Source organism: Acomys russatus, chromosome X, assembly GCF_903995435.1.
Source record: "Acomys russatus chromosome X, mAcoRus1.1, whole genome shotgun sequence".
Lineage (NCBI taxonomy): Eukaryota > Metazoa > Chordata > Mammalia > Rodentia > Muridae > Acomys > Acomys russatus.
The window spans coordinates 110,896,544-110,911,503 of NC_067169.1; the positions used below are offsets into that span (position 1 = coordinate 110,896,544).

The following is a 14,960-nucleotide window of genomic DNA, read 5'->3' on the forward strand; positions in this document are numbered from 1 at the left end:
CCCCTTTCAAGCTCTTCCGGCCCTTCTAAATCAATCCTAGCTGAAACCAAAGACAGTTTTACCTGTCTCACCACAAGCTATTCTGTGTCTCTTCTTCCTGGTAAATTATAGTACCATGTTGCTCCACACAGACAACCAAGAGTTGTCCTCACAAAAAAACCTCTACACTTGGCCCACAGTTTACCAATCAGCTAGTCCTGTGAGTGAGCTTGTTGTCTTCGGGTCCCTATTGCTGTGGTGAAGCACCATGACCAGAAGCAACTTGAGGAGGATATGGTTTGCTTCATTTCCATATCACAGTTCATCATCAAAAGCAGCAAGGACAAGAACTCACTCAGGGCTGTAGCACGGAGGCAGGAGCTGATGCAGAGGCCATGCAGGGGTGCTGTTTATTGGCTTGCTCCCCATGGCTTGCTCAGCCTGCTTTCTTATAGAACCCAGGACCACCAGCCCAGGAGGCACCCCACACACAATGTCTGGGACCTACCCCCCTCAATTTCTAATTAGGAAAATCCTTTACAGCTAGATCTCAATTGAGGCTGCCTCCACTGTATGACTCTGGCATATTTCAAGGCACAAACCAGCATTCTGGTACAAAACACTTTTGACTTTTTTTCTGGAAGCCAAATGGGTCAGCCATCTGCCACCAGGTTGTGCCCAAGTGCATAAGGCCAAGCCTTCAGGTACAGAGCCCTCTGAGATTAAGTTTTATATATATATATGAAGGTAACGTTCAAAAAGTCTAACATAACTTCTGCCCAATGTGCTTCCTTGCTTCCACCACCCTCCCCTTCCTTCAAATATGTTCTGTATCAGATCATTCTGACTTTATGTAGAGTTCGAGTGAGTTTTCTGGTCCCTGTCCTTATCTCTTTGTTTCTCCATTGGTCTCCCAGTCTATTTCCACAGCATAACCTGGCAGTATGTATTGCATGGGCATATACACATTGATTATGAAGAGTAGTGGTCAGAATAACCTAATGCAAAGTCACATATACTACATCATCTCCAGAGGTTCATCATCTGACTCAGCATGAAAACTAAACTTTTGGTGTTGACCACCAGGGTGCTCCATACTCTTATTCCTACTAGCTCATGAATTTTGGCTCACATCAGTCTGTGATACTCACAGTATCCCCAGACATTTGTCTAGTTCTCTGAGCCTTAAATATACCAATTACATCCTTCCTTGGAGTATTTGAACCTGCTCTTGTCTCTGTTTAAAATAACCTGTTCCTCCTGTTCCTGCATGGTTTGCTCTTTTGCTACCAGGCCTCTGCTAAAATACTATCTTCTGTAAGTTAATACCTCCTATAAATTAGCACCCTTTACCTATATGCAACTTTGACCTCTGCTGCTTGATATGGGATTCCTTACATGGCATGTGCACCATAGTCCTTTCCTGCTTATTTTACTGGTCTGCACCTCATCCAATGCAAACTCCACAAGGGCAAGACAGTTGCTGTCAGTTATTCCCTGACATACACTCAGAACCAAGGACAATATCTGGAATATAGTAAGTGTTCAATAATTACATATGTAATGAATAGTAACTACATTGACCCTCACAAAGTATAAGTGTAACATGGATCATGTTACATCAGGCTAAGATCAAAAACTCAAGTGACAGCACATGAAAAGTCACATTTCTTGGAGAAGCCTTGGAATCACTAAACTAAGGCTAGTGCCCAGGGGCTTGCACATCTTCTTTGCAACCTTTCTCACTTCCGTTATTTGTTTATCTTTAACCTTTCAATGCTATATTTCCCTAATAAAAATTGCACTAGTTACATTTCTATCAATGGGGCCAACTATCTGACAGAAACAAACTAAGAAATAGATAATTTATTAGGGCTTATGGATTGACAAGGTTCAGTCCATCATATTTGTCCCCATTCTGTTAACCACAGAGCAGATGTGAAGCAAAGAAAGGAAGTACATGATGAAGCAAGGATGAGTCATATACGCTGAGGACATGTCCTTAGTGAACTACTTCCTTCAGTCAGGCTCCATCTGATGTAATTGACCACTTGTCAATCATATTGACATGTTATAACTCAAATAAGAGATTAATCCATTCATTAGGACAGAGCTTTAATGATTTAATTGTCTGGAAATACCCACAAGGAGATATCCAAAGATGTGTTTTAATAACTCTCCAGGCCTTTCTTAATAGACTTGAATTTACAAGAAAGCCTAACCATCACAACCATGAAGATGAGTATCAAGTCTATCCTGCCCAGTTTTCTGGTTCCTAGAAGGCACATAGTAGGTACAATAACCAACTCAATACAAGTGTCTGATGATGCAACTCAGTGACCATTATGGTCTGTAAACACAAGGCCATGGTTTTGACACAGTTTAGAAATCACACACTGATTAGTCTCAGGAACAGAAAAAAGATGACCAGAGATATTTTAAGGCTCAAAGTAAGTGCTCTGCCAGAAAAGCCTAGGGGCAAAGTGAGCCAACCTCCGGCCTTCAGTGAGACCTAAAGCGGTACCATGAACACTGGTTCTTTAGAATTACATCTGTTTTCAAAATTCAGTTATGATAAATGTGTTTCATCACATTTTTCTAAGCTGTAAGCCATGACTGAGATGTTTATTGTCAATATTTTAGTTGTCAAGTGAGAAAATAGAACAGATAATCAGTTACAGGTTCCGTGGCTAAAAATGACAACTGAAAGAGAGATGATAAAAATATCACCATATAAAAACGTAAATGGCACCACAGACAATCAAATAGACAATGTGTAAAATTTCAGAGAGTAACAAAATACTTTCCAAGAATACCTCAAGTACACAGTTCTTCAAAACTTGCCACTAAGTAGTATATCTTTATTTCTCAATAGCTGAAGGGAACAAAGAGGCTTTAGGCTTTCATGTGCACAATGGTTAAGAACAAGGACTGCCTATATCTAATTCATAGTTCAGTTACTTTCAAGTCCTGTGACTGGTGTTATCTCTTAGAGCCTTGTTTCCTCCCCACTCTTGAAATAGCAGAGATAATTCCTGTCTCAATGGGTGCTATAAAGGTTAAATGCACTGATATAAAAAAAAGAACAGAATGAACACTGGCAAATGTACTTACTTCTAGTGTGGTGATGATTGCCATTATCCATATATACCATGAGATGAAGGCTGAAGAAAAACAGGCAAGTGGAAATTCTGATAGATTTTTGAGTGAATAGAAACAATGGATATCAAGCAGTAGCCTAAAGAAATGCCTTTCTATGGTCTGTTGGCCATTTCAGAAATCTGTAAATCTAATGGTCAATTCATTAGAAAGAAACATCTGGCAAAGAAAAAAGAAAAAGAAACAATGGGCATTTAGAGAAGTATCCAAGGGCGTTCACAACAAAATGTAACAACACAATGTCAAAGACAGGGTTTAGCAGTGTCATTTTAATGCCCTCCCCTTGGAACTGGTAATTGACCACAGGGCCTTACATGGGTTAAGCAAGCACTCTACCACCAAGATTTATTATGCTCAGCCCTAAGGTTTAGCAATGTAAATGTTCTCTTCACATTTGATAAACCAAATAAACAGTACAAAGAACACATGGGATAAGAGTGCCTATGGGAAATGTCTTTCCTTGAACCACACTATAATGATTTTGAAAAGAGAGCCCAAGGTCTTCAAACTAATTTAAGTCTAGATATTTATTTGGTGATCTGGGTTATTGATTCTACATGTCTCTTATCTCTATTAATAGACTCAGTAGTTTGGAAAATCCTCAGTGGCTCCATGGCCATCTGCAGGATGCCTAACACATTTTCAAGTGTGCCATGATTTGTGAAAATGGACATGTTTCCACACATTAGCTAGAACACAAAATAATAACAGTTTTAAAAATGGCCATTACACTCCTGCTCCCATTGAAATGAGCACAATTTTGTATTAGAAACGTTCAAATGAATGGAAGTTTAACACACTGCAAATACTTCAGTATTGTTGGCCTCCTGAGGCTAGAGGAGATGTTTTAGCAAGGTAAGTACTCTGCAGAAGATGTGATGGCTCAGCCATGGAAGGCTGCCCTCTTTCTTCTGGTAAAAGGGGCCTTTATTTGCCTATTTTAATTGCTGTCTCAGAGGAGGATTGCTGCCTCCTTCTGCTAACCTAGGCCTAGTCCTGGAAGCTTCTAGTCTCTGTACAATCTAACCTAGGCCTAGAATGTTTTCAGCCTCTGAGACTTACTGCTTAATGAGCTCACGCTTTCTTATTCTTTCTGAGCTCTGGGATGGCTGGTTCAACTCAGCTGTTCTGGCTCAAACTCCCCTCTCCCCTAATGTATTCAATATGGCTTTTCTCCAGGCCTCTGAATTGCTCGGCTTGGCCTCAAACTAACTCCAGATATTTTTTCTAATCTTCTGGCTCCTTCTCATTCTCTGGCTCACTCTGTCTTTCCCTGTGTTCTTTCTCTGCAACATGTCTCTCTCTCTATTACTATCCAGGTAAAATCTCCTCTCTCAGCATTGTCTCTTAAGCAGCGTTCCCTTTCCTCTCTCTTTTCAAGAGAGTTGGGCATATCTTGTTCTGTCAAATCTTTCTCTGTTTTGTCACCTTTTCTGCCACTCAATTAGACATCACTTTCAAACATGGGTGCTTCTCTACACAAACTAACTCTACCTTCATTGTTTGGGGTTATAGGTATGTCCCACCATGCCTGGACCTATGCTTTTCTTTACCTGAAACTTGCTCTATAATAGGCTGGCCTTGAACTCAGATCTGTTTACCTTTGTCCCCTGGATTAAAGGTGTGTTTGTATTCCAGCCAGATCACATAGAACTAGAAAGTCTTTGGATGTGATCTTTTGCCAGAGCATCTATGTTCTGAATTAAAACTCCCTGATTTGGATGTGCTTAAACCAAACATTTTCTAGACTTGAAGTCAAATTAACCTAATAAAGAGTTTCTAGGTGCTGTAGATTTTTTTCCCTCCAAGGTGGATATAAACACAAGACTTCTCAGGCAGGGATTGCAGGAAGTAGGCTCTTATGGGTATGACAGTCAGTTCCTTGTTCTCAAGCCAAACCTGGTGGTACATGTCTGGAATTCCAGCTCTCCGAAGGCTAAGGCAATAGGATTGTTGTGAGTTAGAAGACAGCCTAGGCTACATAGTGAGACCCTGTCTCAACACACAGACACAGACATATAGACACACACAGACACACAGACACAGACACAGACACACACACACACACACACACACACACACACACACACACACACACACACACATGCTGGCCCAAAGAGACTTCCAAGCATAGTACTCTTCTAGTACAGTATCAGGTTCAAAGAACAGTCTTGTTTTGCTTCCCAGATACATAACATACGAAGGTATTAGTCTCTACTTTCCTCCATACTTTCTTTCCCAGTGATCAGCACTAAAAACCACCCACTCTCAAGCTGAAAACTATTCAGTCAAATGGCTAGAGACATGGGCCATGAAGAATAAAGGGACTCCTCTGGCCCTTCTCCTTCTGTTCTCGCTAGGTGCTACTATCCTCACAACCACAATCAAACTACATCTACCAGAAGCCCATTCGCTACTCATGCCTGGATAACCCTGGCCCGATTCCAAAGGACAGAATGCAGTCTAGCCCTACCCTGTACAGTCTACCACAGTCCAGCCAGGTAGGGGGGAAAAGAGCTTATTTTGCTGGAAGGGCAACTCTGAGTGGTACTACATTTAATATCTGCTTCCAACCAAATCATGGTACTACTTGCCTTGAATTTCAGCTCTCAGAAGGCTAAGGTAGGAAGATTGTTGGGTTCCAGGCCAGTCAGGGCTATATAGTGAGCTTCCTTCTTGAATCCTGGAAACCTGGCATTTTCTTACTTGCTGCAAAGAGCCTTAATAAGGACCAATGGTTTACAGAAAGCATTCCACCAATGTTAGAATTTCGTCAAACCCTCCATAGCAATAACATTCAATATTTTGATCTCAGGATCTTAAAAATAAGTGAGAAATGGTAGAACAAAAGAGGGATTTCTAGGGAAATACCTCTGAGTACTACAGCATGCTTTTATTTATGTGGGTTATGTTTGTCATATTAAAATAAAACCTGGGTCAACCATAATGGAGAACATCTATAATATAAACATCTATATATAAACATCTATATATAAACATCTCCTTGGGAAGATGAAAGAGGATCAAGAGTTCAAGGCCAGCCTGGGCTATCTAGCAAGACTTTGCCTTAAAACAAAAGGGAACTAGATAAAAATTAGAAACATCAAAATATGAATGAAATTTAAAAGCTATTGAGGTAGTGTTTACTTTAAATTTGGCATATTCATATGAATAAATCAATTACATTGTAGGAAATATTTTGGGAAAAGAATTATATTTTATGAAAGACAAGCACAGCTTCAAAACAACAAAAATGCAAATAAGGAAAAGTGTTATAGTTTTGCAAATAATGCCCAACTTAATGGAAAGCAGCTAGATTCTTAGGTTTGCTTCTGTTTTCACTGGTAATATATTATTTCGGTTGAGACAAATGAAGAAGCTCAAATATTACATACACATTGTACCCAGAAAAAGTAAGATATTTCATTCTCTCTCAATGAGCATTGGCAGCTTCCCTGAATTGGTTGTATGGTCATCAAAGTCTGGGAGAGATGAGGAAAACAGATCCTAAAGAAGCACAAGGAAATCGTGGAAGAGGAGGAAACTGTCATTTTATTAATTATTGTGGGAGTTTTACGGTTCACACAAATGTCAAACATCAAATTATAAATAAGAGCCAGAGGTGATGGTTAACTCTAAGGAAACAGTGTATCTTCCAAACACAACAGGACCAGGACATATGTACATATGAACTCACAGAGACTGTGGCAGTATACAGAGTACCACAATTAAGAAGGGAAGTGGACATGGGCTCCCATCCACAACTAAGAATCTATCTGCAACTGATACCTGATTATAAAGAAAAATAATAGTTTCCTCCTGTGCAGTGTCATTTGGTATATTAAGCGTACTTAGTAGTAGGCCTTATACCTAGTCGTAGATGACCAACACAGAACAAACTCAATTGTGTTTTTGTACACATTTGGTCTCATAATGTTTTGTTTGGATAATTTTTGTCTTACTGTCCTTTTGGTTATATATAATTGCTTCAAGTTTTGTGCTTTTATGATTTGGTTGTGGTGTGTTTCTTGCACTATTTATTTTCTCACCCACATCCACATAGCCAATCCCATCCAGACCACAATCTGCTTATTAAGAAGAGACCTTCACATGCTCCTCAGAAACTACCCTCTTGTACCTAGGCACTATAGTTCATGCTAAAATTTTTCAGTACCAAGTAGATTATTTCCCCAGTAAGAGAGCATGTTTGTTGTGTGAAGTCCATTCAATAAATTACAAATGAAGAAAATGAAAGAATGACCCTGGAGCCAATTACCCTAAAAATACCTTCCCAAGTAGTAGAGCCAGATGGCTGTAGTATAAGTGGGCTATCTAACATCAGTGGTCACTGGCTTATAAATCTGTAAAATAGTATGATAAATATATAAAAAGCTTTGATGAAAAACTTGAATAAGTAAATATTGCATGTCTGTCTTCAACATTCAAAGGTCAGGAAAGGTCAACAAAACCCACATTCAGAAATTGGCATTTAAGCTATTCATTTTAATGAATATGCTCCAAATATGGGATGTGCCTACATGACAAGTCTTGCACCACCATAAAGCCTGGATACCTGGGACTTATCGGGATAATCATGGGAAGGGTCTAGTAGGGTCCCCAACTCCTTGCCCATAATACAGAAATTTGTGGGACAGTCACGTAGGTGTCATAGAGTCCTGTACTGATTCGTTTTTGTCAACAGTACCAAACCTTAGGTAAAAGTTTGAGTACTCAAAACATCCTTACTTTTTAAATGTAATTTGGACTTGGTCCCCTGCACTGTTAAAATGGCCTTGACCTTTTCTGCTGTCAATCTGGATGATGTGGTAATGTATTTACAAAACTCTATTATTTCCCTTCAGAATTCTTTTTCTCTGCTTTTCTTCAACTTTTCATTTCCCTCTATTCTTTCAGAATGCTCACACTGCCTTTTTTTAAATTGTAATACTTAACACATCATTCATTTGCACCATTTTAAACACTTTCCATTTCTAGACCTATCTACATAATAAAGACTACTGGAATGCATGCGATTAAGGATGTAAAATTACATTAGAATTCTGGAATCGAGAGGGAAAGAGAGAGTACATGCCATGTTACATTGAGGATGGTTTGTGTAACAGACATAGGGACCCAGTCTTCACAAATTTTGAAAATTGAAAGTTCTCCCATCTGTAAGGGATCCCCACTCATTGTATCTGTCTGGGGTGTGTGATGAAAAAAAAAAAAAAAAAACCTGTGTTTAAGTTTAAAGTGTGCTAAGAATAGGAGCTGAGTATCTGGGTCAAAATTCCCATTCAAGTAATTACATTTTCCCAACCAAATGCTAATTAGCACTACTCAAAAACACTGTGGGATAGTGCTACTTGATACAAGTATATGACCAGATGCATGTCCACAAAACTGAAAACAATACAGATACTTTCAGGTTACTTTTTCTATGAATTGAGCATCTGTTCTTCCTCATTAAAAGCTGAGTTCCCAACTAAAGGCACATTGACAGGTCATTAAGAGAAATGAAGTCCATGGGTTTATTCTTTATAAACTCTTTACAACTAATAATGAATCTGTCACTGATTTACATAGAAAAGGATCCCATCTAAGTAGTTCACCCATCCAGAAGCCAGTAATAATTGGAAGAGGAACAAAACAAATTTCTAGGATGTGCACACCTGTGCAAAACACACAAGCACACACCCCTACACACACACACACACACACACACACACACACACACACACCTACACATTTTTGTTTGTTTCCTTTTTTGAGGCAGGATTTCTCTGTGTAACAGCCCTGGATGTCCTGAAACTTGCTTTGTAGATCAGGCTGGCCTTGAAATCACAGAAATCCACCTGTCTCTTCTTCCAGAGTGCTGGGATCAAAGGTGTGTGCCACCAAGCCCTGTTAAAGCTACAATAATTTTATTCACAAGAAAGCACTTTGGGTCTTTATTTAAAAGTTTCTTTAACTTTACACAAAGTTTTTGTTACAAGAGTTGGCTAGTGATAGTTTTAAAGATGTATTTATTTTTATTTTATGTGTATCAGTGTTTTGTACAATGTAGATGAACTGCCAACAGAAGCCAGGAGGTATCAGATCTCCTGGAACAAGTGGTTGTTAGCTGCCGTGTGAGTGCTAGGAACTGTCCACTATTAGAGTAGCCAGAACTCTTAACCATTAACCCATATCTCTGGTTCCCAGATATCCAAACTGATAGCTACTAGCCTGTTAAAAGAAGGAGTCAGGAAAAAAACTCTGAATATCCGAGTAGGGAAATATTGGCCCATTAATAACTCATATATTTTAGAGAAAGGTACACTCAAACTTCTCAAATGTTTAATAAAAAACAACCTAACATCTATTAAATTTGAAGTCATTTCCCAATATTGAACAAGTTTTAAAAAATTGAGTGACAGCATCTGCAAGAAGATAACTGTATTTTTTTTTGTAAAAATAGCAGTTTTAAATTATTTTTTGAAATGTGATCATGGCTTTAAAGAGATGGCTTAATGGTTAAGAGCACTTGCTGCTCCTGAAAATGACCCAGGTTTGGTTTCCTGTGCTAACATCTCCATGAACATCTGCCTGTCAGTCCAATTCCAGCCATCCAATACTGTCTTCTGACTTCTGAGGGATCATCTGTGCAGACTCATATACACATGTTCACACACACACAAACATACACAGAGGGGGGAGGGAAGGAGGGAGAGGGAGAGTAAAATGATGTGAATGAATGTTTTAAAAGCCAAAATTTGATCACAGTGTTAAAGGTGGACATGATGGAGCTGAGGCAGAAAGATTAAGAGTTCGAAATCAGCTTGAACTAGTTGAGAGTCACAGACCAGTCTGGGTCATATAAAAATGGAACATATTGACATTAAAATTGTATATGTGTATAAATGGTAATCTGTATAATAATTTACACTTTATATTAATAAGTATATTAGACTTACTCCACAAATGCAAAAGTTCATTCTTAATAACTTCTAACTTTTTAATGAAGTATAATTTGATTTTTTCACTTAAAACATAAATTATATATAACATTGTATGCTATAAAAAGCAGTAAGCTTTGTATTTCTACTTCTTGTAAAGCACAAATAAAGCATAATAAATTAATATTCAATATATCGTTGCTATTCAAACTTCATAAGTGTGGCCACTGGGGATGGGCACTAAAAATGCTTTTTAAAACAGTAGTGAAAATGTTTAAAAAGCTGGAGAAATATGAATATAAACTCCTCCATTGCCTAAACAGAAATAAATTGTACCAGGATCAGAGATATAAAAGGAATTTTTCTTCGTCTGCTTCAATTGTTATCTCTTAGGATTACTGCCTCTGTTTGCTAACCTAGGCCTAGTCCTGGAAGCTTCTAGCCTCTGTACAATTTAACTTAGGCCTAGAATTTTTCAGTCTCTGATATTTACTGATTAATAAGCTCACCCTTACTTGTTCTTTCTAAGCTCAAAGCTGGCTGGTTCAATTCAGCTATTGTGGCTCAAACTCCTCTCCCGGCTACCTTATTCAATCTGGCTTTTCTCTCTGCCTCTGCAACCTTTGTCTTTTATTGTCCAGATAAAAACTGTTCTTGTTCTCTCTGTGTGTCTCTCTATATGTCTCTGTCTGTCTGTCTGTCTGTCTGACTGTTTGTCGTTCTCTCTCTCTCTCTCTCTCTCTCTCTCTCTCTCTCTCTCTCTCTCTCTCTCTCTGAGAATAGTTTCCCTTCTCTTTTCTCATGAGAGTTGGGCATATCCTATTCTGTCAAATCTTTCTTTAATTTATCAGGTTTTCTGCCACTCCATTAGATATCACTTTCAAACATGATTGTTTCCTTTTAAAAACTAACTTTACCTTCATTGTTTGGGATTAAAGGCATGTACCACCATGCCTGGAGCTAAGCTTTTCTTTATATTTGCTCTATACCAGCCTGGCCTTGAACTCAGATCTGCTTGCCTCTGTCTTCTGGATTAAAGGCATCCCAGAAGATCTTTGGATGTGATCCCTTGCCAGAGCAGCCATGTTCTGAATTAGCATTCCTCTACAGTTTGTGTTAGCAAGAAAATGCATCTATGTACTAGGATCAGTTTACCAACGGAAAACCATTCCTTAAATCATGTGCATCAAGGTAAAAAAACAAATCTAGAGAAATGGTAAGTTCAGAATGAACAAGCACAAAAGATGAAGGAAGCCCTCAGGCAATTACCAGGGTGATTAAATTAAAAAGCAAGGTCAGTGTGTACCAAAGTACTAGATTTCCTGTGGGGAACAGCGCAGAGGCCATACACACACAGAAGCCTTTAACCATATGCTAAGACCTGAAAACTGATGCCCCAATGAAAACAATCCACCTCTAGGGCATGGACTACATACTGGAGCTAATTATGAACCACTGTGTGTGGAGGAATCTGGAATAATGCCTTTGCCCAAAATTGATATATTGTAAATGCGATTCTGCTTATTCTCATTTGGGATTTGGGGGTTCCCAACCTCCCCAATCTAGACATACTGAAATGGCTCCCCACTGCCCTAGGAGGGAGAATTAAATCTCTGAATGTTTTAAAAAGTTTTGATGCATCCAATAACAAGATTAAATATATGTCCATGCTTCTGTCACTGGCTCTACTGTGGGTTCTCACCCAACTTTCCTCTTGTACAGAAATGAACTCATACGCACAATAGTGTGCACTCCTTCTTTGCTATCTGACTCCTTCCTTCTCAGTTTTAAGTCTCATACTTTTCATTTTTCTCCCATGTTCATTCTGGACAGAGTTGAACTGGGGTCTCTCTACTGTTTCCTTCCATCTCAGACCTCTGATAAATGAATCCAGGAGTAGTTAGGGACTCATTGGACTGTGAGCTCTGTACAGGTAGGCTTAGCACCTACTCTTTTAATCAATGAATCCCTACAGCTTCCTCCAAATTTACAGCTCATTCAAATATTGATCAGATTCAACTGCAATTCATGGAAAAAAGACTTTGAACTGTCACTTTACTCTCTTTAGGCTGCCAAGAACTCCACCTATAGGCAATTTCAACCTGGATTTTATTTTTTCCAGATGTTTCTCTGTTTTTATAGGACTTTTCTCACTCTCTATTAGTACAAGAAATTCTTCAGCCACAATTTCCAACATGCTTATGAAGACATTTGAAAAGTTCTCAACTTAAAGTCAAGAAATTTGAGGATCTTGACAACTTGTTTTATCACTCATCAGGCTTCTGATTTTTCCAAGTGCTTTGACTCAAGGCATGGAATTAAGATCAGTAGGGCCTAATTTCTTCTAGCTTCTTTATTCAGGTTCTTATGTTATGTGGTGCTTGATTCATGTGAGTCAAATTATTCCTATTGCATTGCAAAAAATGGAGAGACTTCATTTTCCTCAATATCAGAAGTAGAGGAGAGACTGCAAAAAAATGGCTACTATTGTAGATTAAATTGTGTCCTCAGGAGAAGAAAGGTTGAAATCCTCTCCCTCAGTACCTAGGAGTAAGACTTGATTTGAAAATAGCATCTCTTGGTGGGTCACCAAGGTAAGATGAGGTCATAATGGATCCAAGTAGGCTATAATCCAAAGATTAATATGCCTGCAATTTTAGAGAAATATGGACGTAGAGAAGAGAGGATCCATTCACTCACACAGAAGGCTCTGGTAAAACAGAGAAGACAGACCAAAATACCAAGAACTGTTACACTATCAGAAATGAAAACAGCCCAAGGAAATACTCTTCCCTAGAGTCTTGAGAAGTAACTTGGCACTACTAGTATCTTAAGATCAGGCTTCTAATTTTCAGAACTATAGAGAATATATTTCTGTTGTTTCAAGAAACCAAATTTGTGAGCATCTGCTACTGCCATCCTAGGAAACTATCACAGATGCCATATTGAGAAAATAGCAAACACAGAAAGAGGTCTTCCCATTTCATATATGATCAAACATACATGGACTCTCCTATATAGGCAACTCCCCATGTTGTGGTAGGGGGACTTCTTAAGTGTGCTGCCAAGATGCGGTCCTAGCTAGGTAGAAAGCCAGCACATGGGCAAGTGCTGAAAATGAGAGCAAAAAATAGCTGGTCTTAGAGTTGTCATAAGATTATTCTACTCAGAACATTTTGTATTGAACACAAAGCAGGCCATAGTTCATCATTAAAGATCACCAATGAAAAAAAAAAAATAAATTAAAAAAAAAAAAAAAAAAAAAGATCACCAATGAAGTGATGTATTTACCAAGCCAAAATGAACAATGCAGTAGTACCCCTGAGAACACATCAGTTGTCTTAAATGGATAGATAGGTATGTATCATGATTCTAGAACCAAACAATTATGAATAAGGGCTCTTCTGGAAATATCATTTGAGAAGAGCAGGCCCAAACAACTATTGCATTTTAATTTTAGATGTCCCCAATATGAAAATGACAATAGGCACTGAACACTGGCAATAACAGAAGACTCAATTGCCTTTCATCAAGCAAAGGCTTCAAGAGACAAAAAGCGCAGTCTTAATGATAATAAAAAATGGTATGAAAAATGTAGCCTGGAACCCGGGCCTTAGTCCCCAGATCTGAACTCATGTAAGGAAAAGTAAAAACAGTGTTATTTGCTTTAGAAAACACTGAGCCACAAAGAACCACAATGCATTTTTTTACTATGGTAATAGTAACTAATAGTAATCTAAAAGACCTTAAATTGTTCCAAGTACTCTTGGAAGCGCTCTTGTTTTGAAATATCTAAGGTATCTCACAGTAAAATTGTGAGATAAATATCCTTAAGGCATTCATCCTCCAGATTAGGAAACGGAGGCTCAGAGAGGCAAAGTGCCATCACACATCATGTATCTTATATGCTAGAGATGGAGAACTCCAACCCAAGCTGTGTAGTCTTTTTTTTGGGGGGGGGGGCAGGCAGTGGTTCCTGTAACAGAGCTTCTCTGTGTATCCTTGCCATCCTGGAACTCACTCTGTGGATCAGGCTGGCCACAAAACTCAGAAATCTTTCTCCCAAATGTTGCGATTAAAGGCATACACAGCCTGGACTTTCTGGATCTTTCAATCAGAGTAGTCCACAACTTCCTTTTAGAAGCAGGAGCACATACAGATACAAATAATTCATCTATGGCTAATTCTAGGTTTATACCTAGTAAATATTCAATATGTGTAGCATCAAGGTCACCCCTGAACCACATGCTTAGGTTAAGACCCCCCCCCATGCAGAAAGTATATTACAGTCTCATCGACCTATCTTCCAATAGACAGTTCTCCTGGGTCAAAGACTGAAAATTTTGCTACCAGAAGGAAAAAAATCCCTCAACCTCATGCCAGCAAAAAAGTCTTCTAATACTCAGATGACAGATGGAAAAATGTTGTAATTTTTAAAATGTTATTTGAGACAGGGTCTCAGTATGTAGTCCAGGTTGGGTCTGCCCTTGAGATCATCATGCTGAGGACTTGCTTGATGTTTTTACTTCTAAGGAGGGCCCTATGAGCTATCATCAGCAGTCTGCAGCTGTGGACTCCCTGACTCACCATGCTAGGGTAGGAACTTATAATAGTCTATGGACAAAAAGAACAGCAAAAATGTCCAAAGGCTCATACTGACCAAAACCCAAAAGTCTAATTCCTGTGATGTTTGTGGTGCATTTATAAAGGATAAGTGTGTCCCTAGTGGACATCAAGTGGCTACAGAAGACCATGGTAAGAGATTGCCCTGGAGATCCACTCCCTCCTATTTGCTTTGCAAGAATTCCCAATGAACATCGGGCCAGACAAAAAGAACAGTCTTCTGAAATTCATCTTCCAAAAGTACTTAGAATACTGACCTAG

The 14,960-nt window shown here is 38.8% G+C and overlaps 1 protein-coding gene and 1 non-coding gene across 3 annotated transcripts in view; one reads left to right on the forward strand and one right to left on the reverse strand.

Moving 5' to 3' along the window:
• Positions 1-14,960, reverse strand: part of Fgf13 (fibroblast growth factor 13) — a 511,582-nt gene that overhangs the window by 451,210 nt on the left and 45,412 nt on the right. The gene's annotated exons all lie outside the window — the stretch shown is intronic.
• LOC127186025 (small nucleolar RNA SNORA2/SNORA34 family) lies at positions 3,140-3,299 on the forward strand. Its single transcript, XR_007830280.1, has one exon. It is a non-coding gene; the product is annotated as a small nucleolar RNA SNORA2/SNORA34 family (small nucleolar RNA).